This window comes from Mugil cephalus, chromosome 11 (assembly GCF_022458985.1).
Source record: "Mugil cephalus isolate CIBA_MC_2020 chromosome 11, CIBA_Mcephalus_1.1, whole genome shotgun sequence".
In the NCBI taxonomy this organism is placed as follows: domain Eukaryota; kingdom Metazoa; phylum Chordata; class Actinopteri; order Mugiliformes; family Mugilidae; genus Mugil; species Mugil cephalus.
The window spans coordinates 23,958,857-23,986,289 of NC_061780.1; the positions used below are offsets into that span (position 1 = coordinate 23,958,857).

The following is a 27,433-nucleotide window of genomic DNA, read 5'->3' on the forward strand; positions in this document are numbered from 1 at the left end:
GCATATGGAATGGGAAATAATAGAATAATGAACGAAAGCTAAAGACATGTGACTAAAAGTACAGAAATTAACTATTTGTCTCAGTGCACTACCTCATCTCAAGGACACGCTTGGTCTTCTTTTCCTAGAGCGATCGTCGTGAGAGACAGTTCCTTCACAGCGTGTCACGGTATACACTTGAAGAGACTTGGTTAAAAAAAAAAAAAAGAAAAGAAAAAGAAAGGCTCCCAATTTTCTGGACGGAGTGACCTTCATGTCTCAAAGTAATGATAGATTGAACTTTATTTGGTCCTGCAGTTAGAGTCATAATATGGATTACTCGAGCAAATGACTAGGGCGAGCTGCCATATACCTACACCTCAGCACAGCACCTGATGGACTCAGATACTTCAAGGAGGTTTGAACTTTGAAAAAGTTTACTAGTTTCATGAAAACTTGTCATCAAGTCAAGCAGTTGCTCTAAGATATGAAATTCATCTTAACACTTTTGTGCTTTTGTTCATGCACACACCCCCTTACCATAGAAACATTAACAACCTCTCCTGCAACTGCACACACTAGTTGATTACAGAATTCAGAGAAATCCGTCAAAATCAGACGCTTAATCACCTCTCACATTCTAATTCCTGCAAGACCAGTTTAACTCTTCATTTTCAAGTCTCATTGTAATTCCCATGCACTGACGAGTGAGCTCAGAGGGCCTCTTAAACGGCTCAAATGAAGACAAAAAGGGGAGAATATCCAGCCAGTCAGCTTTAAAATTTCTGATAGATACCGCAGCGACTCAGAAGTGCAATCTAGCGTGTGTGGATATTCATGAATTGCTGTCCTGCAGGGAATACTGATGCATGCCTCGAGTTTTTGCTCTTAAATCAGCCCTTTCCGTGAAGATGAACAACAGCGGAGCGGAGGGAAGTGAAAAGCACAGTTAACCTGAGGGATTGTCTTTGTTATGGACACAGCGGGGCTGGTGAGCTATAGATCTGCGTGAGTAAAATGAGCAGCGTATGTATCTATGTGAGTATGTGTGTGCGCGCGGTGACACCGAGGAGGCCTGTCAGACTTGTCCTCTGTCAGCAGATGGAGGCATGCATAATTCAGTCGGGAGGCAGTTTCATGCTGTTTCTCTTCCTGTCTCATCACTGCTCCCCAAGACAGACAAAGCAGAATTTGGGCACAGAGGAGACGCGGGGCAAGTCGTCTTCCCTCGCTGGACCAGCAGTTGTCTGGTACACCGCAAAAGAGGTCAAACTGAAGACTACGGTTTACCAAAAAATGCTTGAGCGAGGTTGGGTATGTGTACACGGGTGAGCCGTCTTCATATTATACACGTTTGGGCGTGCATGCTATAAAACCACAACAAGTCAATAATTTAACAGAGTGCAGCATCAGTGCAGCAGCTCTGCATATAAGTCCACTTTTTTTGTCGTTTGTGTAACACTTTGCTATAGAAAAGGTTACAAGCATCGAGTACAACAAGTGACTGGAAGACAGAGATAAACATAAAGAAGCAAATACTTTTGAAGGTAAAGGAAAAATGAAATATATATTATGAAATATGCGCTGCATCAATTCAGTTTAACTTCTGGGATAAACGTTGGGTCCGTTCAGTAGCAGATACGGTTGTTAATTGGTTTCAGCTGATTTGGAGTTTGGAGAATTTACCAACAGGTGCGCTGGAGGGGGCAACAATGAGACGACCCCTAAACCAGGAATGGCTTTACAGATGGAGGAGATCATTTGCATTTGGTTTGGGTCAGTGTCACCACTGGTAGCGTGGGGGTCCAATACCTGGACTCTGCAGAGGCTGAACAGGTAGTCCAACTCCTTTTAGAATCGCACATGAATACTTTCCATTGCCAGAAGGTTTTTAGTGTCTCCCAAGCACAGTCTCACTCAGGATCAGATTAAATATGTGTGCATATACATGGAACTTGACTCGGGTCACTTTGCTCACTTGTACAAAAACGCACATTTTGAAATAAGTGTAAGAAAATGTAACTGTACAGCATGAATTAGACTTAAGGAAATAACATTTTGAAAAATAAAGGTCAAGAGCATATATATATATATATATATGTATACATACATACAACCGTCAAATAACCGTGACTTTGTACATTTAATGTAGAGTTATTGGGATGTGAATGGTCTCACACTCTGTGACTGCTCAGAGTTTGACAGTTCGTCAGAGCCACAGCCCGGGGGAAGAAACTGTCTTTGTGGCAGGTGGTTCTGGCGTACAGTGCTCTGTAACGCCTGCCTGAGGGGAGGAGTCTAAACAGATTGTGTCAAGGGGTGTGAGGTTTCCTTGGAGATTTTACCAGCCCGTTTTCCTGACCCTGGACCGGTACAGGTCCTGGGTGGAGGGACGGTCGGTGCCAATAATTTTCTCTGCAGTCTGTCCCTGTCAGGTCCGGTGGCAGATCCAAACCAGTCCGTCACGGACGTGGTCAGGACAGACTGGATCATGGAGAAGCCTCCAGGAGACAGGCAGTTACTCTAGGAGGGCTGTAGAAGGTCCTCATCCCATCAGCATGACCAGTATCTGCTCCTTTGTGCAAGAAGGAACCGTATGAGCACTGACGGAGCTCATACCACAAGACCTCCAGGAGTCCACTGGTGAATGTCTCTGACCAAACAATCAGAAACAAACTTCATGAGAGCCTGAGGAGCCAGCATTGTCTAGTTGTTCTCGCTGCCTGGCATCGTGAAGCTTGATTGGCATTTGCTGCATTAGACCAGAATCGGCGTGTCCACCTCAGGGTCCCCCAGAGTACATGTGACAGATATAAAAGGGTCTGGAGCAGCCGTGGAGAACGTTATGCTGCCTGGAGAGGTCTGGAGAAGCTCATCTGTGGAAGAACCTTGAAATCCTATGACTCGTTGTCACAGTGGTGAGAGTATGCAGGCAGAGGATGAAGGAATTGATACCACTGGGATCTTGTGTTTTGGTCCAGCCGACGCTGCCAAGTTGCACCTCTGACTGTGCAGGAGCTCAGCGGCGTCCTGGTCCAGTTCCCGGAGGAGATGCCTTAGGACACCATCAACCGTCTCATAATCAGCATGCCTCTGAGACTGTGCATGTGGGGAACCCGCAAAGTACTAAGTACCATTATGAGTTGCTGCAATCTCACATTTTTGTCGCTTGTCACAGTTGTGCTTTCTTCGCAGGGTCCACCTTGGAGCTCCTTGGACGTCCTGTGTAGTGCTGAACTGTGCGGTGTCTGGAGCATCTGTCCCGCTAAACGCCCGTCTGTTCCCGTCTGTGCTGCCACTCCCCGCCGCTGCTCCTCTCAGCTCTGGTGTTTTTTTTGTTTCCATCAGCATATGCTGCCCTGATTCTCTTAGTCATGATCGATATTTGCGCAGTTTCTACGAGTTATTCACAAGCTGTGTCTTCAGTCGCCTCAGGCGCATTTTAATGTCAAGTACAACACCGGTGTTAGTCAGAGAGCCTTAACGGGCTGAACGGGCCGTTGAGATCCTGCTCTCTTATGATAACATTACTTCAAGGTGAAGCCGATTTTCCTCAGAGGGTTTGTTGTGTGGATAATGAAATACACCCGGACGTGGTTTATCTCCATGAGAACTAGCCGCCACAAATATGGACCAGATGTATACCAATCATCCACAACATTAAAACTGCAGCCATAATATTATGCCTGATTGGTGTAAATTTGAAACACGGTGACAATGATGATGCACAATGATGAAACACAATTTCAAATTCTTATACTAACATAATATTACAACAACATTACAACACAGAAGAGATCATGATCTGATCTCACTGAATGGTTTTCAGTATTTAGGAAGAATTTCTGCAAACAAATATCATCATTTATACCATTTAGTTTTTTAATGCTAGAATTAGTTCATTGTACATTTGACCTAACAGAGACAAATTAGGCTACTCTGAGACTGTTACTGATATCTCGTATTTATGACAATTTTCTGCGATTGTGCATTGTTTCCACCGTACTACCTCAAACCCCTGAGTTCTTTATGAGATCTGGGATCAGTCAGAGCCAGACATACACACTCGACACATACAGTTACATTACCTGCCACTTCTACAGTCTGCGGATGGGATGTTTGGGACCAAATGATTGCAGAAAGGAAGAGATAGATAAATATGAAGTCAGCATACAACATAGGAATCGCAAAATTGCAAATACGCTGTTTTTTTTCCTGTGCGACAGCTTCAAATTGTGAAGAGGAAATCATGAGACAGCCTCTAAATGCAACTTTTTTTTTTAACTTTAAAGGATGAATGCCCTTTTTTAGTCCCTTGAAACAACAATCAGGTGTCCGTCATTGGAATACGCCTCATATATATCCACCTCTTAAACTCCAGGTGCAAGTTATAGAGACACTGAATCCGCAGCCCTCGTCTTATATTAATAACAGTTCTGCCTCAGCTGCAAATCAAGTGAAAGCTTTTCAAAGTGAGTGTCTTTATGATTTGAAAATTCAACCTTTGTCTCCTTGGAAACAAATTAACAGATCAAATCAAACCACTGAAGCGTCACGTCGGCTTCAGATAAACGTCAGAGGATACATATATATAGATATATATTTGGCACAGAATGAGGACCATGGAGTTTGTCGCTTACAATGAAAATGCATTAGGGATGGGATGTCAATGAGCAAAAATACATATTATTTTAAACCCTTCTGCCCTGAGCTATTCTCTGAAAGTTCTGCCTGAAAAACAATCTCCAGTGGCTCCACAAATGTAAAATGAACATCCTCGGGCTTTTACGGGTAGGATTCACTGGGGAGAAATGTGAAAGATGAGCAAGAGTTGATATTATACTGCCACATAATCAAAGCTATAAATTAGAGAGTGAAAAACAGCCTCTCTTCTTGTTATTAATATTATCAGGATGATGCTACTGAGCCTGTTCTGAAATTTCTCGACTGAATGCAACAGAAATGAAGCACAACAATGCTGCATCCATTACAGCTGCGGTGGTACCGGGGCTCTTTGTTGTGAATGTGCTGCACTTTATATTCTCCTGAACATTTTGGTGGAAAAACAAATAAAACTCCTATCAGGCATGACATTATGAGCACCTTCCTAATATTGTGTAGGTCTCGCTTGTGGCTCCAAAACAGCTGTGCCTCATCAGAGAATGAAAATGGATCTCGTGGGGGCTTTTGGGTCGTATGGGTTGAGGGGAGGGTCCTGTGTGGATCATCCTAAAGATACTTGATCAGTTTGGAAACTAGTGAATTTGGAGGCCAGGTCAACTGGGCGTGAGCGATACTGGGAATTTTGGTATCGATCCGATACCAAGTACATACAGGGCTAGTATCACTGATACCAATACTTTTTCTCGAACTGCCATGATCATTGAATAACTTCGTAATGGTCTCTTTAGTTAGTTGATTATGATAAAATACAGGACAAATATTTAAGCAAATAACTAACTTAACTAATGACAATATTCAACTGTTTAACCATATAACATTTAAATAATTCCTCTGCAACTCGGTGAGGAGTAATTTACTGGACGTATAGAAGAAAAAACGTAATTGTTCTTAACCCTCCTATTATCCTCAAATGTTACTAGCACATTTTACCCTCAAGAAAATGATTAACATAAACTTGTTCACCAGGTTTTTGTGTCAGACACTATTTGTTGACTACCAGTTGACTACCTTGCCACCAGTGAGTTGACCTTCCCTTTACTGTTATTTTTTGAATGATAAACATTGATTGGGGTCAAATTGACCCCAAGGATAATAGGAGGGATAAAGTGTTTTTGTGCATCTATGTGTCATTGCTTTGAGGTTGGGCTGCCTGGTCTGGTTTAGGTGAATGAACGTCAGGTCAAGTTTCCCAACAGAACAATTGTCTTAAGATGGTCAATGTTATTATACATTCAGTGGTTTTAATGTTGTGGCAGATGGAGGTACATATTTGTAGAAAGGGGGTGATCTGTTTAGGAAAGCAGAGACAGTTCTGAACAAATAAAATGTGGATCAGCAACAAGAACCCGGTGTAATCGAAGCACACGACGGTCAGTGATGTTTACTTCTCCTGTCTGTGGTTTTAATGTTATGGCTGATTGGTGTCGCCTCCACCAACTGCTGACAAGGTATGCTGGGATGTGTTTTAGTAGTTAAATAGTAATCAAATAAAAACAAAAATGGAAAAAAACGACAAGAATACAGTAGATCTGTGACATTCACAGGCTCATCCCTGCGTTGTTTACTCAATTCATTCTTCCTATTAAACGTTGTAAGTTTTCATCATTATAATTGCAGTCGATTGGCAGCTTGTTTCACCCGCTGACAGGATGAAGATTGAGTAAAGACGAGAGAATCCTCCATCAACGCAGAGATGGACAACACTGACTGGCTGGACTCCAAAGAAGTCATTAACGGCTCGATTACCACATACATCAGTCTCACTCTGGACAGGACAGCTGGCCACGGTCTCTGTAGTTTTTTTTTTTTTTTTTTCGCCGTACGCACCGTCCTGATCACACGGTGGGACTGTGTGAAGGTCACTTTGGTGTCAGTGAGGCAGATGTCTCGGTGGACGCGGCGGGCCCCCGGAGAGATACCCACCGGTTTGTGGTTAAAAGGGCCGCGGCAGTCGAAGCAGAGCAGGGTTCAGCTGCGTGACATGGAGCCGCGCGGAGCTGAGAGGAATTTCAATGTCCGTGTTAAACTGGGCGGTCAAACACAGCGTTCAAAACAAAGTCAGTGTTTTTGAGGAAATACAAGTGGAGGGGATCTGCCATGAGGAATATCTTAAAATATTTGTTAGATTTGGGTCATATTAGAAAAAGAAACACAACCTATCTGTTGGTTGAGACCTGAATTTTTCAAACTCATTCGTTTAAAATTCTGCATAATTAATGACGTTTGAGCTAACAGGTAGCAGAGAATTGGGTGGGTGAGTCTCAATGTCCAGGGTGTTTTAGCTCCACCCCAACACGACCTTCATGTCCATATTTTTGGAGTTTTGGGCGGAGCAAAGCACATCCAACACGGCGACCGCAGGCTCCGCCCACTTCGGGCTTCATTTTCAAGGTTCAGAATCCAGTGGGTGACGTCACGATACAGTCAATGCTCCGGGCACATTGATATATCTCTGGCCTTGTATTCCCTGTGTTGTGGTTTCCCTGATTAGGAGGCGTGTCTTTCAGAGTGGGTGGGCGTGGCTTCCTGCAGACACACCTGAGAGGCTGTCCCCCATCCCCCTCATTGAGATCACTTCTTGCTGGAGCTTTTTCGAGATTTTTCGGTTTTATTAAACTTTATTTCCTTTTGACTTAAATTTTTAAGTTTATTTAAACTGTTCCTTTGTTCCTACTCACACTCTAAAAGTGTGATGTCAATTCACATAAGCAACTTTCATGCATTCATTCATTATTTGTAACCACTTGTCCTGGGAACGCCTTGGACAGGTCTCCAGTCTATTGCAGGGCTAACGTTAGCTACATTTCCACTACAGTTTTTCACAAAATAAAATCTTCTTAAGTTCCGATAAAGTACGTGTTTCCATTCATAGGTGTTTTGCAAAAATGTCATCTCGCGATATCCCATAATCCTCTTAAATTCTCACCTAAAACTTCCCTTTGTGGAAGACGGACTTCAAAGAAACTGGTCACATGACCAAAAAAAGTGTTATCATTGCACTTAATACTGCGATATTTAGGTTTTGCACATTTCTAGGGGAAATGGAAACACAACAACTGACAGACAGACAACCAGCAGGATCACCAATGATGAGAAAGTTTCTAGTTGATGGGAGGAAGTCTGAGCACCCGGAGAGAACTCCATACAGAAATGCCTCGATTGGAACCTGCAGCCTTCATGCTGTGAGGCGTCATTGCTAACCTCGTGTCATTTTACGGCATTGAACAACATGTGAGATGATTAGAGTTGGAGCTACGGACAGAGGGTAGAAAACGGTCTTTCATGGTGATCACACTGAGGCAAATAACACAATCAAAAATATTAAATAAGTACAGATGGCACACAATGACATGACTCGTTAAATGGGGATGCACCAGTTCCAGCATCAGGTATTGTGGGCTCATAATCATGCAAGGGCTCAGATACCACTTTAGGTTTGAGGGAGTGATGCCGGACTCTCTGGCCTCCAGTGTGTTGCACACAGCTTCCAGCTGGCTATTAAAGAGGAGCATTAGGCACCGAAAAGAGTAGCCGATGCTGCTGCAGTCAAATGTCCCACCTCTTCCAGCCTAATCCCTCCTGCAAGACATCCAGGTGCAGCTTCACCAGCCAATAAAAACTTCAAAAGGACATACCGACCTGGTGGAATAGCACCAACAAAATGTAAGTTACGTCAGAATAAAGAGTGTCTTATTAAAATAAAGCACATATACTTGTATTTCTGCAGCCAGTGCATTCCTGTTTGTTACACGTGTGTTTTCAGACTATGTGTCGCCTTCACTGTCCTGACTGCAGCATCAGCTCTCAAAGCATTTCAGTCGCTCTGTGTTCCCTCTTTCCAGGCGTAAATCCACAAAGGCAATCACCAGGAAGCAGAAAGGGAGTGGCACAGATCTGGAGTGAGAACGGTCAGACTTGGCTCATCCCCGCTGTCCAGCTGGGCTCACTGTCAGTCTTAAGCTCCAGCTTGGTACCGAGCCCAGTGGTGGGACCTTAAGCCAAACTGGCTTAAGGCCGAGTGTCTTACTGCCTGCACCGCCAAACAACTGCTGTTGTCTGCAGTCATGTAAGACTACCACCACCACCACCACTACTACTACTACCACTACTACTACTACTACTACTACCAGACAGGCTGCTGCCTCTGTCTCTGCTCCACTGACTGACGGGTGGAGGAGGTGGTTTGTCTCCCAGGACGCACGTCTCAAACAACTGGACTGAGGGGCGCTCTACTAATATGACATATTATATTATATATACACAACATACATCATCTATAATTTCATAAACTGTCTTTAAACTGATTTATTGTACACAACACCACATATCTTATCTGGGGAAATGTCCTTGTCACAGTAGGAATTTGACAGGAACATTATAAAAAAAACGATGCAAAAAAATAACTATATATATATTTATATATATACTGAGACATTCTGTATGTACAGCGTGGTGGTAATTAAAATTGCTGAAATTGGTAAATATTTGCTAAGACTATAAAATATATTGCACAAGGCAGTGAGATAGTTTTTGCAAAACATAAAAACCAAAAGTGTTTCATGGGACATATACTTTTTTATTTTTATACAGTGTATCTGTCTATCTACAAATAATGATGCATGAAACTACACACCTTTGTGAACAAGGCACACATATTGAACAATTTCACAACTTTAATGATAACACAGCGACAAGATATGTCCTCTCATTTGGATATTTACCGTTTTTCCTTTAGAAAAACTGACCTACAGACTCACAGGTCTCAGAAATGTGAGATTCGCTGGTCTCCACTGAACCGTTTTCTTGATAGAAGCCCCGACTCTCTCTCTCCGGATGATGACACCAACTATTCTGTAATGCAATTTCAGTTGTCTATTGAAAAAAAGAAGAAAGAAGAAAAGAAAAGCCACAAAATCACAAAGGAAAAGAAAAATATTCTATATTTGTGCTTTAAAGGGCATTTTTGTAAATATTTACATGATGCTCTTTTTAATGCTAATTCAATCTGTTTTTAACTGTGCTGCTAATGTGCATTTTGCAGAGATGGGACTAAATGTTTATTGCATTCTCTCATCCTGCAGCATTCACATTCATAGTAATCTCTATTATAACAGGGGAGCATGTAATGAAGTGTAATGCATAATGCACGTCCTCATGTGGGCATTTTATACGTTTAATAGTTATTTTTCACGTCTGTTTTAATAGGATTATGTGGCTCATTTACACTGACATTCCTCTCTGGCCGACCTCAACTACAAATCCCAGGGATCTTTGCTGGAGCTTAATCTGGTCATATGACCAGGAAGCAGGAGCAGGTGGTTTGTGGTCATATGATGTTGTTAGCCGAGGGTGAGGAGCAGCAACATCTCAGCTGAATCACAGCCCACATCACTCCCTACGCTGAAAGGTAAAGCTGGAGGAATCCCTCCTTTTCACCCCGTGTTTGTCTGTCTTTAGTCATGATGCTGCAGCCTCACACAAAGGCAGGAGGAGGAGGAGGAGAGGAGGAGAGGAGAGGAGAGGAGGGGGGGTGGAGACAAGGCAAGGCAAGGATGAGGGGGATGAGGGGGATGGGAGGCCATCAGACATAGCTCCCCGTTTCTTTCTCTAGACAACAAGGAGGCACAGACGCTCGAGTGAATCTGTCTGCCGTGAACACATTGTGCCCGAGGATTGTGTGTGAGGACTGTTTGTCTTCGGATGAGCGTCATGTTGTTGGAGATGTGCAGAGATCTGATGAAGAGAAGGAGAGGATGTGAGTGTGCTCCACTTCCTCCTCTGGTTATAAAAGAGCTTTCTGTGGTTCCTTCCTGATCCTGTTCCCTCCTCGTCTTATTTTCATCCAGTCATGAGAAGAAAAGTTATATTTTTTTGTTTTTGTATTTTCAGCCTATTCAGTATTTTAGGACTGAAAGAGGTGAACTGGGAAAAGATGGAACAGATTCTGAAAGGATGGAAAATAAAATCAGAGGAGCCAATGATATCATACGTCAGTGCTGCAAAATTCAGACATAATTGGAACAGATCAGATTTCACAGACTCAACCAGTCTGTTGTAAACTTGTGCGATGAGGTCACTCTTTGGCTAAAACCACTGAAGTCTTTGCCACGCCTGTTTAATATTGAGCCTATCGGCCTTTTTGGTTCGGTTTAGGGTTAAAGGATTCAGAAACGTGCCTGATGTAATTATCAGAACAGAGTCAGATTTATCATTGTGATGCCTGTTCATGATCATGGAGCCATGCAGCCAGCAGTTTGCTAGCTCAGCGCTGCAGGATGGGAAGGTTTGGAATCTGCTGGCGGAGTCCAGAGGGAAGAATGGGAAGAAGTTGTGGTTGTGGTGTTTGTGACTTTCACACAACTACAAATGCATTTTAATTATTTTATTTCAAACTAAGCATTGGAAACCGTGACTTTTGTAATCGAGTCACTAAGGCACGGATTGCAGCGCCGCTTAAAAGTGTTTGCATCCATCTGATTTTTCTCTCCATAAAATGACTCGTGAAACAGAAATAGTACAGTTTTCTATTTGTTTATTTAGGAAAATGAGCCAATATTACATATCAGTGAGGTTCACCTCGAGGATTACAAGTCCATCTGTTCAGAAGTTTCCCAAACAATATAATGAGACTATAATGTGCCAAGTTTTGTTAAAAGAAAATTGTCACAGTCTGATCTTCTACATGGTCGTGGAGCTGTACCGTGGCAAAGACTAAGAAGCTTCCTGAAAACCACAGAAAAGAGAAGATGTTTCTCATCGGGATGAAAAAGATTTAAGACGACTGTTACCCTCCAAAGAAGTGGTCCACCAACAAAGATCGCTCCAAAAGCATAATGCATGATGGTTAAAGGGGGGCAATGAAACCTATGAACATATGTCAGGAAACCTTTAAATGAGCTGGATCTGAAAAGAAAAGAGAAACATGGTGGTCATGCTGCAAGACATGGGGCATTTAATAAAAGAACAGTGAAAGAAGAACAAAATTAATGTTTAGAAGTCAAAGTCCTGAATTTAATCCAGTAGAAATGTTGTGGAAGGACCTAAAGCAAACGATTAATGTGAGCAAACCCACGAACATCCCTCCCATCCACTGTGCAATTAGAAGTTACTGGAAACATTTTATTTCATATCATTTATTTACCTTTAAGATACAATAAAGGACAACAACAGTAATGAAAGTACAATAACAATAAGCATTGATTTTTTATTTTTTAATGCATGCCAGGGAAACCACCAAAAACCCTCAGGGAGCTTGAAGATGAGGGCTCCCAAAAATACCAGTTAGCCTTTAACTTCAGAAAAGAAATCAATGGATCATTCACAAAGTAGTATTTTTATGACAGAATGTAGTTGCTGTTATTTCTGAACAAGGAGGTCACAGCAGATACTGAAACCAAGGGTTCACATTCTTTAACACCTCACTGATAATGTACAAAAATACAAAAGGATAATGTTTCATTTGTTTGAGTAGGTTCTCTTTGTCTACCGACTTGTGTTAAAATGTACCCGAGCTTTGAGTCATTTTTACAAAGAAAATAAAAATTCTTAGGGGTCTAAAATACTTTAATACGCGGTACCATCTCTATCTCTGGACAGAATGCAGCCTCTGCTCCCAGATGGAATGTTTGTACCACACCACCTTTCAAAAATAAGTAAAATAAACTAGTAAAGTTATTCCTAAAAATTGTTGCAATTAGACTGGATTACAGTTCTGTTTACGAGATAAATTCACTGTGCTGGGAATGTTAATCATGTAACATGATATATGAGCTTGAACGTTTCAAAGTCCACTTTTACCGAGTGGTGCTTTCAGTGTCAGGACTGAATGTTCCCAAGTGGAACGTTGGCCGTGCATTAACAAAGAAATTATAATCAGCCACTGACGTAGAGTTGATAATTGATGTGAAATTACAGCACGGTGTTAATGTTTGGCCGAGACCTCTTCACCCTGCGCTGTACGTTCTGTATAATACACCTCATGACGGGTGCAGTGATTATTACCTCCCCAATCAGCACACACTTAAAGAGGCCACTGCTGGATGATTGGCTATAGGATGTACTGGTTCATTACGGATGAGAAAACACAACTCAACTCAAACTTTATTTATGAAGCACATTTAAATTAACCAGGGTACAGATTAAAAAAGCAGCACCCAATAGAATGGAATTAAATAAAATAGAACAAAATGAATTTTGAAGTTGTGTGTCTTTAGGGAGGATTTAAAGACCTCAGTCGTAGACTGGACGAGCCAGGGCAGGTTGTTCCAGAGCCTAGGAGCCCCTCGGAGCCCCCACAAACACTTGGTCACATTTAAGCCAAGTCTGCTTATTATAAGTGACTTTGGGCTTGTTTTTCTGTAAACTTCCTTACAAATGTCGGTAGTAGCAGGTTGTGTTTGTTTGGGGCTTGTTTCTAAAGTGTAGTTACTTATTTGGGCTTGTTTACAGCTCCATTAGTAAGTAGTCAAGCAGATATTTTTGATATGTTATTTAAACGTAGGATAGTTTGTGCTGCATGTTCTCTCTGAAACTCTTGTTATTGGCTGTTTTTTGGGGTTCAATTTCCGCGTTGGGAGTTATTTTTCAGTTTTTCAGTCATTTTTCAGTTACTTTACATTATCCCTTACTTATCTGATGCACAAAATGAATATTAGTGATTGACCAATCAGAATTGAGTATTCAGGAGAGGAGGGATAATGTGTAGTGAGCCGATAATTAGTGGGAGAAAAACTAAACTAAATAATTACTAAAATAAATAAATAAATAATAATAAAAAAAGAATGTTTCGTGTCATGTAACTAAAAGAAAAGAGGTTTAGCAATGATAAAGAATTTCATGACTTCGGGATATTTATTTGTGTGTCCACATTTGTAATTATCAAAGATTTACTGTGTATGTCATGTACTCGTTCTGGGTTTTACCAGTAGCATTAGCAGACAAGGGAGACATCAGATGAAACAAATATAATATTTAACTTTTGCAACACTCCATGGAATAAAAGAACAGTTAATTCATGACAAGATAACGACTCAATTAACCATCTGCCCCTCTGATTGAGCCGTACAATACCTCAGAATTATAACTGACAGTTTGCAAAGCTAGAACGATTTAAAGTGTGTAGTACTAGTCACACCCAGGCTTCTTTGCTGCGTCAGCGCGGCTTTAGGTCCCTAACCTCCACTGCTTTTCAATATAATGTTTACTCATGGCTCCCGTTCACGACCGCCATCTGCTGTTGTGTCTGCACAAATATACGGTCATCTTTTGGCAAACAGTTGCAGTCACGCTGAATAAATAATTAGCTTTTGTTTGGCGTCGTGCGGTGATTTCTGCAGCAATAACTGTAAAAGCAGCTTCGCTTCCCCACAGGTCATCAGTCAGGTGACGGTTAACACATCCCCAGTGAATCTATGTTCCCCTTACCACTGACACTTTGCAGTTTGAAGTTTTAAAATGAGGCATCTATTACTGAAAATAAGGAGGATTATCTGCCAATAGAACAGGAAAATTTGATTTGCCAAGATTTTTTAAAATGAGAAAATATATCTAGCCTCAAGGAACCCACGGATTGGACGGCGTTTTGAGACCGAAAACAAGTAGATTTGTGTTGATATATGGACGAATATGAACACAACACTTTACTCAGTTGCAATAGTTGTGACTTTCTCTCATGGCTCTGGACTTTTAAACTAAATCTTTGGGCATGTTTGTGGTCAAACCGACAAAAAAACATTGACGTTACAATTTGTTATCTATTTTTAATATGTTATGATGATGAAAAGTATCAGAAAAAAGCTTGAGAGAAATTGTTACTAGTAATTTTGCACAATTTTCAGGATTAACTAAGAACAAGTGTGGAAATCTCAATAACAAGTTAAAGTAGCTATTTAATATCTAATTAAGATCATTTAGGAACAAAAACACTTCAAGTGAGTCAAAGGCTCAAACACAAAAAAAGCCTTGTAAGACATTTCATCTGCGTTACATTGCATTTCTTACAGCGCGTTCATTACAGTGGATGTAAAAAGCCCAACGCCCGTGTGATTTTTTATGATGTGAAAAAACACTGAAAACCAATGTGAAGGAACACATTCTGCAAACTGCACGAGAGGCTGAAGCTGCTGCACTCGTTACTGCCGCTTTCATTGCTGCGACCGCTGTGGTTGTTATTCACAAGTGAAGGGAAGATGTAATGTGAGATCAACAGATGGCTGAATGCACCGGGCAGCAGCGGTGAAGAGGAGGAGGAGGCTGAGTCTGAATGCAAAAGCATGCTACGACCTAACAGCGTAATCTCTGGGAAGTGATTGAAAGATACGGGGGGCCTACATTTGTTTCCTTAATCGTGGCGCAGGCATCCGAGAGGGATTCCCTCAGGGCACCACCCTTTGGAGATTTCCTGGTCGCATTCAGTTATGCTGAACGTGCCCTGGGGATGCCTCTAGTTCCCGGGGAGGACATGGAGCATATTTGCGCTGAAAAGGATGTCTGGGTTACCTTAATTTCCCTGCTGCCAGCACGATGCAGACCTGAAGGAGTGGTGGAAGACTGAGTGATGAATATCTGATACCAAGCTATTCCCATGAGAACCTCTAAGTCCTGCAAGCTGCAACTTGGAGCCAGAACAGATGAAACTTGTTCTGGGTCTTCCTCCTCCACTCACATCACTGAGCTACTGTCAGTAGGTGCTCATCCCAAAAGCAGTGCTGTAGGGCAAGTAGTACCAGTATATTTTTCTGTTAAAATGATATGATTTTTTAATATACCGGCATACCGGTGTATTTGATTACACAGCGTTTGAAACATTTCACACACATGGTGCGACTGGGTCACTGTGGGTGTGGTGAAGATGGAAAGGTCCAAAAAATGAAGCGTCAGAACTTCTGCCTAAAAAAGGTGCCATGTTGGTTCTTTTTGTTGTTGTTTTTTAGGCATGTTTTGGATGACCTGTCTCTAATCTAAATGTCCCCAGATTTCCACATTGGCGCTAACACGGGGCCATGCAAACCTGTTTAACTACTAGCATGGGATTATTCTACAATATTTACTCATCATCACAGTAAAATAGTCCATCTTTAGTCAATTTACTGCATTAATTCCTCTCTCAACCAGTAGAAAATGTTGTCAAAATGTGATTATGCATGAAAGAAATACCGTGATAGATATTTTTAGTCGTACCTTTCTGTTTGTCTTTGTCATTGAACCGTATCATTTTCACATCTGTCCCTTTTTTCTACGTGGATTACTCTTGTTTTTATTCGTATTATTAACGTCAACCATAATCAAACTTCCGTGGGAACAACAAACTTCTGGTAAGGTGTAGCAGTGGATTTATTTTTATTTTTTTCACAATAGAAAACACAAACGCAGAGTGTGAAATTCGCTGAGCGCAGTTTGAGCTTACTGCAGCACGGAGCTATTTTTGACACGGAGCATTCTTCTAAGACCAAAGCAAAATATCTACACTGCACACAGAATATCTCGGAGCCAAAAAGCCATCTAGCAAAAAGTCGAGTTAGCTAAAAGATATGAGCAGTTTGGGTTTTGAAGTTCCCACGGCCTTTTCTTTGCAGCACCAGCTACTCCTCATAGCGTCGTGTGTTTTGGGGATTTACACCTCTGACCTTGTGACACAAAAGATGCTGTCGGAATGCAAACATTTTCCGCTTTCCGTTCAGATATCGGGTAGTTCGCCTAATAGCTCAAGTAAGTGACTTGAATACTGGATGCTGGACAGGGAGGAAAAGAAAAGGAGTCCTTTTTCTGGATTTAATTTGTGGATTTAGTGAGACAAGAGGGCTTACCGTCAGAGATAACAAGGCTGGGCTCTATGATGTGTGAATAATGGCCGGACAGAGGTTTAGACATCATTAGAATAATCAGTCCCGATGTGGATGGAGATGCACGGCCGTATAGGGTAGGCCTACCGACGGCTGATAATGTACTAATTACGATGCTGCTGTTTCACTGTTCTCCTTCTTTCACAAAGCAGATGTATCCTGGTCCGACCTCCGTTGTTTTAGTTTTCCTCTGCTCTTTGTTTGGCTGTTCATTCATCTTTAGTTCTTTCTTCATTAGACTTACATTTACCCTGCGTGGACTGAGTCGTGTTGTAGGAGAATTCAGTTTGACAGTTTCTGTTTCAGCAACTCTCTTTAAATAACGTCACATTTTACACTTTTTTTTCCCCCAGCTTTCTATTTTACATTTGCATCTTCTCCATTTTGCTGATGCAAAACAGTTGAGAGCGTTTGGGAGTAATTCTGCTGTGACTTATTTCCGCTGGAGTGCATTCAGCATGTTCGAGGTTTTATTGTATTCCGCTACTCATCTCGCTGTCTGCCGGATTGGAAACCTCATTGATCATATCAGATTGGTTAAGTAATTGATTGTTACTGGTTATTAACCTCCCAGAACTTTGGACCCACTTGCCAGCCACCGAGAACAGCCTGTAATCAGTCACAAATGGCAGGTTCTAATGAAATTAGTTCCTGGTTCTGCCTCACAACTTTGTTTGTTCCACAAAGTATTGGCAAGGGCATAGAGATGCCATGGTTTACCCTCCCCAGAGAGCGGAGCGATAGAACAACAGAATGCAGATAATGAGCTTCTGTGTCTGTGTTGTCTCTTTGTAATTACTCATGTGTCTGACCAAAATATAAAGATGAGGACATGAAAAAGTTCTCCTTAGCAGAGTTTGTCTACCATCAAGACAGTCATACGGACACTAGATGGGAACTCTGCTGGTTGTAAAGTTTTGTTCCTAAAGCCGTTTGTTTAGGCTGACTCTGAAATATTGCGTATTTTTTTGTGAAATGTAGCGACAGTGGCAGTTTGTAGATGGAGGCTTCCAAAAACCCAAGGCTAATATTGACAACAAATCGAGAAGTATCACATTCACGCATCACTTTAGTCCAGTTTTCTTTATTGTGCCATTATAGTGTCATTATGAAGATAGGTCACTCAGAGAAACCAGGTTACACTGGTAACCAACACTGTAGCAACCTGCTCAATGCAAATCCAGCAGCAGGTCAAAAGTCAGTTTTGTATATCCAAGGCAACTGGACTTGTAGAGTTTTTCAGAGAAGATGTTTCACCGCTCATCCGAGTAGCGTCTTCAGTTCTAAGGGAGTGGTGGGAAGTTGAGGTGGGGGTAGCCCATCAGAAGCTTTCAAACTGCTAAATGACATTCAACTTCATACCACTGGAGTGAACGGCTGCCAACGCAAATGTGATTCATTTCTACAAAGCGCTCTTTCATGTGTCCTTTTCGTCCACATGCGTATGCACCTCATCCACCACGCTCTGCGCAGCCAGTTTCATCGCAGTCACGTTTGCTTTTAAAGCATTCCGCGGATTAGCTCGAGCTTATCAGTCTTGCCAAAGTGGCCTGATTGTTTCCAAAAGCGTGACCAGATCACTGCTTGCCATTGTGTTTGGAAATGCCTCCGATTATCTTGTCATAACCGTAGAGTGAAATCCATTTCCTTGAGAGTTAGCTTTTGCCGAGGCTTGACCAAGATGCATCTTATCGTCTGGTTACAACAATTCGGCTTCATGACATGTGAAATCTGAATGTTAAGGAATATTAGGAGGAGTCGATGGCCCGCTGCCTGGCGTTACTAGAATGTGTTGGGCTGATAAAAGTATGCCTGACAGTGGCTTTGAAGTGGCTCACATGTGGTGATTTAAAGCTTGAGGAGGGTTTTAATGCTGGTGTGTGTTTGTGCACGCCGAGGTCTGTTCCACACAATTGGGATTGTGTAGCCATGGTGACGGCTGTGAGGGACTGTGAGAAAGCAATCTCCAGGAAGTCATAGCCGCAGGGTGAAGCATATGTAGCATGAGGATGGCACCAGAAGGCCGCATCATGGATGTCCAGTTGGCCATCTGTTGCGGTCCTGCAGAAAGGGCCAGGAAGCCAGCTCCCCCCACCACCCACCAACCTCCATCCACACACACACACACACACACGCACACACACAAACCAGAAACCACACAGGAAGAATGGCATTTTCAAATGCCAGGGCCCGGGACAGCACTCACTTTCCCCCGGGAAATCCTCGGCGCATCCCAGACACTAAGCTTCAGATGCTCTCAGTGGGACATCCAGAAAACATCCTCAAGTGGAGCGATGACTCCGTGCGGCGCATTTGTTGGTGTGCAGAAAGAGACCGCGAGAGTGGAAGTGGCCACAGCATGGTTCACTCATCGGCCAAAGATCATTACTCTTCCTTATCTCGGGCCAAGTCCTCGGGCTGTTCCACTCCACTCCAAACAGGGAAATCATTACCAGACCAAGTCACTGGGGGCCTGTCCACCAGGCCTGAGCAGACCTACTGGCATTCCACTGCTGGTGTGAAGTGCCAGTGTTACTCGCGTTAGCTCTGATGTGCTGTAAATGAAAATAAATACACTGCTTTTGTGTGTTTTGTGAGCTAGAGTGGTGACGTGTGGCACCTTTACGGTCTCGTGTTTCAACTTAAGCAGCTCTACGATAAAACAGTAAAATAAATAAAATATGACATGCTCCATGTCATCCAAGCAGTGAAAGATGAAGGCAGATTTCACCTGTTTGTGACCATTTTTTCCTGTGTGAATGGGTGTTTGAGAGCAGTAATACCTAGGCAGTGTGAAGCTCAGATGTGCCAAACTCCAAACTTTTGGGATTTAACTCATATTAATGACAGCATATTATTATATGACAAACATAGAACAACTCCACATCTTCTGTCTCTACATCATTAGTATTCTACACGGGGTACTGCAGGGGGCGTCGCAAAATCTTTGATTTTTCTTTTTTTTTTACTTTCCCCCCCAAAATTAAATTTGTTTCAATGCATGTTAACATGAATCCAGCATATTTTACTGAAGGGATAAATCAAAGTTATCTTTCAGTCAATACACTCAACAGTGTCACACTAGTCGAGACCTGTCAATCTAAGCGTCCTTTACACAGGAGGCCCCGCCCCATATCGCTGCTGAGCCAATCACGAAGCTGCATATGACCCGGTCAGGTTCCCCGCAATTGGCTGAGAGCCTACGCTGCAGTAGAGAAGCTAAATTTGTAACCCCTGTAAGCCTGGACGTTTCCTTTGACCCCAACAAAAGGTTACCATTTTTGGGGTTAAGTTTGTTGGTGGTGCCCATAGGATCTGTAACAACCAGATTTATGCCCAGAAGGTGTGAATGAGGGTGGAAGGCTTTGGAGACAGATGATAAAACTGGGTTGTAAATCAGTTTGGCAGTTATAGTCTGATAACAGATGCTAGTCCTAGTTTCAGGTGGACAAGGGAACTCAAGAAGCTACTTGGATCAGTAGCAAAACCCATCCAATTGCCCTTATTTCAATTTTGTTAGTATTTTTGGATATACCATGACCAGGTTTACTGACAGGATATAACATGATACATGACTTTTCTTCTGCTTAAGTATAAGTCAGTCAAATACAATATTTACTGATAAAAATGCAGACATCAAACCATTGTTGTTGCCTTAAGTGGCTCTGGCATGATACACAACCCCTTGTGAGGTTATTGGGCGTTTACTGTGGTTTGTTCTGTATTGACACACCCAGAATACAGATGGCCTTCTGGTCAAATTAATTAACTAATTAATTAAAGGAAGCATGGTTCCCGTCTAATATCTTGAGCTAGACTTATAGGGCCTGCTCAGACCTCCCATTAATATCCGATGTGGGCGTTCACACCTGTCCTTTATGTTGGTCGCTTGCGATTGGATAGGACCTTAATACAAGGTCTAAACAGGCCCTATAAGTCTATAATTCAGCTATAGACGTATAGGGCCAAAGCTCAAGGAGAAAATGACTGAAGACTCACATAAAGTTTTATATTACTCCCTCACAGCTTCACATCCTGTGGCTGACGTCTTTGTGATTCTTTTGAACCAAAAGTATGTTCATGACATATGAGTTGTGTTATTATACTTCTGCCTACCGGTCATGTTCTTTTTTTTTTTTTTTTCCTTCTCCGAGGGCCACCATTTTAAAAAATACAATCAGCTGAGATAGCTGTTGAATAGCCTGACTTGAAGTATTACTGAAGGTACGTGGGCGCGTGTTACACAACCCTGAGGTAACATAATAACTACTTTTTTCAAAGGTCAGATGAAAAAGAGGCCAGATAAAGTGTGCTGCACGCTTGCCTGTCCTTTAAAGAAAGGCCACAGCCAGATTGGGAGTGAGTGTTAGAGAGGCTAACGGAAAAGAGAGCGGAGCAGTTCTTAAGCACAGATTAGTAAAAAGGAGTTTGTGGAATAATGAACAGTTTCCCCTCAGGAGCATCACCTGCTCTGCGGCACATTCGTATGCATGCGAGGCAGCGACGTGTGGCAGAAAACTCTCATCCTGCCACTGACAATCCAATCAAATAAGTGCAGCGAGGACAACCTTTCTGGTCCTTTCAGACAAATGAATGCAGCGTAGCGCTTTAGCCCTCGGACTCAAGGTCACCTTCCGCTAAAGCATTCATGTCTCATGGTGACTTTCCGTGAAGTGTTATTGATACTCGGCGAGCTGGATGGTGTGTATTGTGTCTGGTCACCTGCCTCTCTAATAGACGTTCCTTTGGGTCCCTCTGGTTATGACGGCCTTGTGTCATTTAGACTGCAAACATGCTCCACGAACGCATGTCTTTCCATACGTTACTGGACCAAATTGATCAAAATTCTCACAAATGAAAGAATAGTTTTATAGTCAACTCTTATGTAATGAAAGTCAAGTTGTCTGATGCCGAACACAACAGAAATTAATGCGTTGCAACAGTGAAATCTATATTCTTGACCTGAATACATATGCTGAGAACTGTGCTACGTACTGTGGGCTGCCGATAATGTATAGCCTGTATAAAAACAGGCTGCACCTCAGCACCTACCTGTCCAATCTCCTCCACCAATACGCTCCATCTCAGAACTTGCAGTCTTCGTACATGGGTCTACTGTCCGTCCTCCCAACTCAATGGAACTCCCTTCCTCCCAACATTTGCCCCAACTCTGGACACCTTCAGATCATCTCTCACCTTTCCACCATGGCCTTTCCCCATGATTCCTAGCTTGCATTCTCTCTGTCTGTTTGTCTTCACCCCTCATTCCTCATTCTTTATCCCATGCTTGAGTTATTATTATTATTCATTATTAGCATTTAGGGGTCGACTAGCACTGATGCCTCCCAGCGAGAACGTCCTGGTTCGAGTCGGACCGACACGGACCTTTCTGTCTGGAGTTTGATTGTTCTCCCTGTCTCTGTGTGGGTTTTCTTTGGGTGCTCCAGTTCCCTCCCACCTTCGAGGATATTGGTGATTCTAAATTGACCCTGGGTGTGAAAGACTGGCGACATGTCCAGCCTCTGATGACAGCTGGGATAGGCTCCAGCACCCCCTGCGACGCTAGTGAGGATAAGTGGTAGTAGAAGATGAAGAGCTTGAGATTATTAGCATTTAATCGTACGCCAAGGCGTGTTTGAAGAAGGGATGGTGTAGCTGTGTATTACTCTGAAGACTTCTCCGTGTACTGCAGCTAAAGGCCTCGTAATTTTACCACAGGACGTTTGGTGAAGTTGTTAATTGACTGCTCTCCTGAGAGTTTGGACCGTTCCTTTGCTAGCGTTAGCGGATGTCTTTTCAGATCTATTGCAGTAGTACTTTTGTCGTATTTCAAGACATGTAACAGCAGTATGGGCTTCATCTTTAGGGAAGTATTTCCCCACACTTGATGAATCACTGCTAGTTCTCCCCCGTCTTCTCTGAAGTGTCTATGTTGTTATTGTCACTAGTAATGGTTGTAGTCGATGTCCTCCTGTTCTTTTATCCTATGGTGACCATGGCAGGTGCTTGGTAAAATTTTCTGGTAACACAATCTATATGCAACGAGTCATAAAATCAATGTAGCAAGTTTAGGGCCTAAGTTCTTGCTTTCAACCGTTTGTCCTACGAGGAATAACAACAAGATCTTGGAATTCACTAAAAATATCTTCAGAGAAAAGACTGAAACTTCACCTGTCATACAAAGAGAGTGCCTGATACAACCCCACTTTATCCTTCACGTTTAATTAAACATGCTTTTATAAGAAGGTTAGAAAACCATCCAGCCAGAACCAGTTGATGAGTGCCTTTCATATAGATCTGTCTTTCTTCTTTTTTTAGTATATATTCAATGCCATTTCTTTTTCATTCACATTTTATATTTGGAGTACAGTGCATGAGTTTGATCATGTTTGACATGACCAGTGTGTTAGATGCACATAGTCATGGCATGCAGATGGCATTCACTCTACACCCATGTTTTCAAAAAACTTATTTATATTTCATAGCCATTCTAGTTACATTCTCCCTACATACACAAAAGAATACACAGTTTTCTTACATAAGCAAATGAAAAATTCACTCGAATTCTTTAAAATGATATTACTTTAACCTTTGACTCATTTCGTCTGTGCCTAAAGTGCCTCACGCAGTCACGGGACTGCCAGACAAACTGGATGTTGAATATTTTTGTCACCACTTTTCTCAAGTTTGGTTTTCCTTTAGTTGCAGTGAATACGATTTTTGAGATTTTTTTCTTCACTTATTTCCTGCTATGCTGTATACAGAGGTTGTGGATGCTGCCTGCAAACATCAGCAGGCTCAGAGGAAGGTTGTGGGCTCCAGTAGAGAGCCAGAGCTCAACCGTTGAGCCGCTGGTGCAGAGGCATACGAAGGTTTATGTTTCAGCATGTACAGCCTCTTGCCAAAAAATTAGCTACACCAGCGAAAACATTTCCATTCTCATATGAAAGCTCTGCAATAAATCCCCCATCATGGCTGCTGGGGTTAGGGATGTGACAATGTCAGAAAGGTGGTAATTTAACTGGATGAAGATTTAGAAGAACGTAGTTTTTGATGTTGTTAAACAAGATTTAAATTAAATGCTAAAGGTCTGTTATTTAGCTGAGACCAATGAATAAAATGGGGTTTTTAAAATAACAGCATAATGTGTTATAACACACACAATACATTTGTCCAATCACAGCCTCCAAAGCGAAAAACACAGTTGTTATTTTAAAACAAATAAGCAATATACCATAAGTTATTACACCGTAAGTGTCCGAGGAAAGAAATTTCAATCCTGTGCAGCACATTTATCAGAAAAGCTGATTGAATGCAGGATTGTTGTTACAAAATGCTCTTCTTTTTTCTAATGTACCTAATAAACGGGCAAGTCAATGCACATACCAGCATGCAGTGTATTAAAGTTAAGATCCCTCACTATATTTTTGTAAATCAGAAATCTAAAGCGAATTAAGTATACAGAATTAAATTATTGAATAATATGTAATAATGCAAAATAGTCTAATAAACTAATTAAATCGGACATATTACTCAAAGCCGAACCAAGTGGAATTTTTAAAATAAAAATAAAAGTCAACCGTCTCTTATGAATGAATAATCTTAAAAATCATACCAGCAATGGTGTTGTACACATGTAGTATGAATGAATGAATGAAAGTTTATTTGAGCACACAATAACAGAAAAAAAGAAACGAAATGAGACAACAACACAAAGTAAAAAAACTAAACAAAACCTAACACATTTTATGTTCAAAAGAAGTAGGAAGTAGGATATATAAGTTATAAAACAGCAATATATATGTGCCGTATAATAATGTATAACATATATGTATACACATACATATACACACATACACATGCACACATATGTACAAACAAAAATACTAAATATATACAAGTAATTACAGTGAGACATAGAAGAACCAAAAAAAACAAAAAAAAAAGATACATTGACAAAGAGTAGCAGCACCCAGTATCACCTAGGGTCTTTCAACCCCCTCATTTCATCCCTGTACCTTATAAAAACATCCTCTTTATATGTGTATCACCTGTGTCACATCTTAATTCTCCACAGTGTGTGAGACGGAGGTTTTCATCACAGCACTCATGTTACATTAATGGAGGCATCTCTACAGGACAATAATCAAAGGATTGCACCGACTAGCAGATGCTCAGGTTTCAGTAAACACCAGGTAGCCCCCCAGAGACCTGTAGAGGATCAGCTCAGATTGTGTTTGTGTACATGAGCTGCAACACAACATACAACAAGTTGAAGTTTCTTTGCCACTTTAACGTCTCTTATTTTTTTAATTTTTTTTTTTCATTTTACCTGCAGAGCCTGGTACTGCGGTAGGTAGGTCAATATACTTAAATAAATATATACTGTAGCTCCTTTCAAGGCTGAACTATTACTCTAAACAGCAGCTAAATGGAATTGATTCACTGTCACTCAGAGCTGCAGAGTCCATCTCCCCACGGGGCAGGTTGTGCTCTAAAAGTCTTTGGTTTAACTCAAGCCATGGTGTCACGGCGCATCGATACGTTTTCGCTGTCCCTTTGTCTGAACGCGTCTTATTGACGAGCTGCGGCGCTGGAATCTGAGGCGACTGTCTTTCTTTTTCCTGTCGCCGTCTTTCTCTCTGTCTTTTCGCGGCTCAGAAACCTCAGCCACAGTCGCATCGCTCGGCGTCGTCTCCCCCCCCCCCACTTTCGCCGACGGTGTCTCTTACGGCTTATTAGCTCCCGGACGGAGCGGCCGTCTCCATGGTTTCCAAACCCAATTAAAGAGGTTGTTCCAATTAGGTTGCAGAGGGAGCTCGAGCGTGAAAGGTAGGGAGCGGCGGAGGCCCCGGCCTCAGCCAGCAGGCTGGCGAACCTCTTCCCGGTCTACTTTTGTGTCTTAATTCTGTTTGCGGAGACAGTCTTCATTCTTCATTCTGTCCACACGCTGCCAAATCGAACTTCCAGAGATATGAACCTTGTCAGAATATGTGATAAAACCATTGTCACCATTTATGGGTAGACCACCATATTGTTCACCTGGGCTTTAATCCACATGCGATCAATAAAGTGTAGCATCAGTAACATGCCCTTGCAGAAGCTCCCATCGTGGTGTGTGAGTTAATAAGAGCAGTGTGTTTCTTTTCTTTTTTCTTTTCTTTCTTTTTTTTTTTTACCCGGGCTCCTCCTGGAGTTTTCCCTCCTAAGGCCAAAGCTGTGACAGAGAACAAACACAGATAACACATCTTCTGTGTTCCATCAAAACCTCCCCTCTAACTGTTTACTTTATCCCAAGAAATCCACACGCATCGGGGAGGAAGAGAAAGCATCTCGCCTGTGTTGTGTGGTGACATGGTGCTTTCTTGCAGAGTGAGGGAGATAAAGATAGTGTCAGGCTGCCGACGGCTCCTCTTTATTACTGTACGCCACTATTTAACTAGTTTGCTTTGGTGCTAGGAAACAGGCGTTAAAGGAGCCTAAAATGGCCAGTGTCACCACTATATATGACTTGCCAGTGATGCTTAATGCTGTCCCTTTATATAGAAATCATATTGTGAGGAAGACCTGTGCACTTCCCTGTGAAAACAAAACACTACATAAAAATAACTTCATGTAAAAATATTATTGGGCTTTTGGTGTGAATCAGGCTTTGGCTCAAGCTCCCCGGACAAAATAAAATAAGAGGAAGGACCTCCATCTATACACCGATCAGGCTTAACATTATGACCACTGTCCTGATAATGTGTAGGCCTCCCTTGTGTCTCCAAAACAGTTGTGACTCATGAGAGAATGGACAAAGGGAGCTGGATCTTGTTCATCAGCTCCTTTTGAAGAAACGTCCAAAAGACTGGAACTTTAATTCGGTTCCCTGTCATTTGTTGTAGAGTCGGTCAATACAAATGGTTCGTTCGTGAGCGTCACAACTTTAATGGACATGGGCCTTCTGAGGGTGTCCCCTGGTGTCTGGCCTGTTAGTGGGTGGGCCTTTGGGTTGGGGGGAGGGGCCTCTGTGGATCATCCCACAGATACTTGATCAGTTTGAATGAATTCGGAGGCCAAGTTCTGTTTTTCATGTTTTTGAGTTGTTCACTGTTTTTTGTGTGTGCGTCTGTGTCAGACTGCATCCTGGTGGGGGATGGCTGCCACTATCAAAGAGTGTCATTGCTATGGGGTGGGGGTGTCTGGTCTGGTCTAGGTGGGTACTACATGCCTAAGTAACAGCCACATAAATGAATACCAGGTCCAAAAATTTCCCAACAGAACACTAAATTGTCACAGAATGGTTTTTCACTTCTCCCGTCGTTGGCTATAATGTTGTGGCGGATCGAGCTGCAGGGTCCACATCACGCCCGAAGAAGTGGTGGGATATTTTTATTAAAGTTAAAAATGTTATCCTATCATGTGAACTGTTTCACTGAAAAAGAGTCTTTGCCCCTTTCTCACAGCAGGCTATTTACAGCAGTGACATTACTGTGCTTATACGGGTTTCCATGACGACACGTAGATCATAACAAACAAAATAGCAACAGGTAGACTCATAGGCCTAACTGTGGAAACTCATTTTATTTCAGGCTTCCATAAGTTCGAGATTATTAATAAAAATTATTAATATTAATATCAATCATAAACTATTATTACAACTAAATGTTAATCGCATACTTTTTTGTTGCGTGGGTGTCTTTTGTGTTAAGGAGCTTAATCATGGCCGCTCAACTTTATCATTGTCTTTTCTTTTTTTTTGTTGTTGCTTTTCATGTTGTCCTCTTGATGCTGAACGCCTCTCTGAAAAAAGTTTCCAGTGTTTCTGAGTCATGCCTGTAATGGAGAGTGATTCAGTTTGCAGGTACATAATAGCTGCTATAAATGGTCGCCTGGACATGTAACGGCTCTGTGCGTACCGCTGTTCTGACCCTGCTGGGTGACCTCGG

At 42.1% G+C, this 27,433-nt stretch overlaps 1 protein-coding gene across 1 annotated transcript in view; it reads left to right on the plus strand.

Moving 5' to 3' along the window:
- The first annotated feature begins 9,970 nt into the window (after nt 1-9,970).
- tsnare1 (T-SNARE Domain Containing 1) overlaps nt 9,971-27,433 on the plus strand; it is a 147,640-nt gene continuing 130,177 nt past the window's right edge. The window contains exon 1 of the mRNA XM_047597643.1: nt 9,971-10,069. The gene's annotated coding sequence lies outside the window, so the exon portion shown is untranslated. The remainder of the gene's footprint in view (nt 10,070-27,433) is intronic.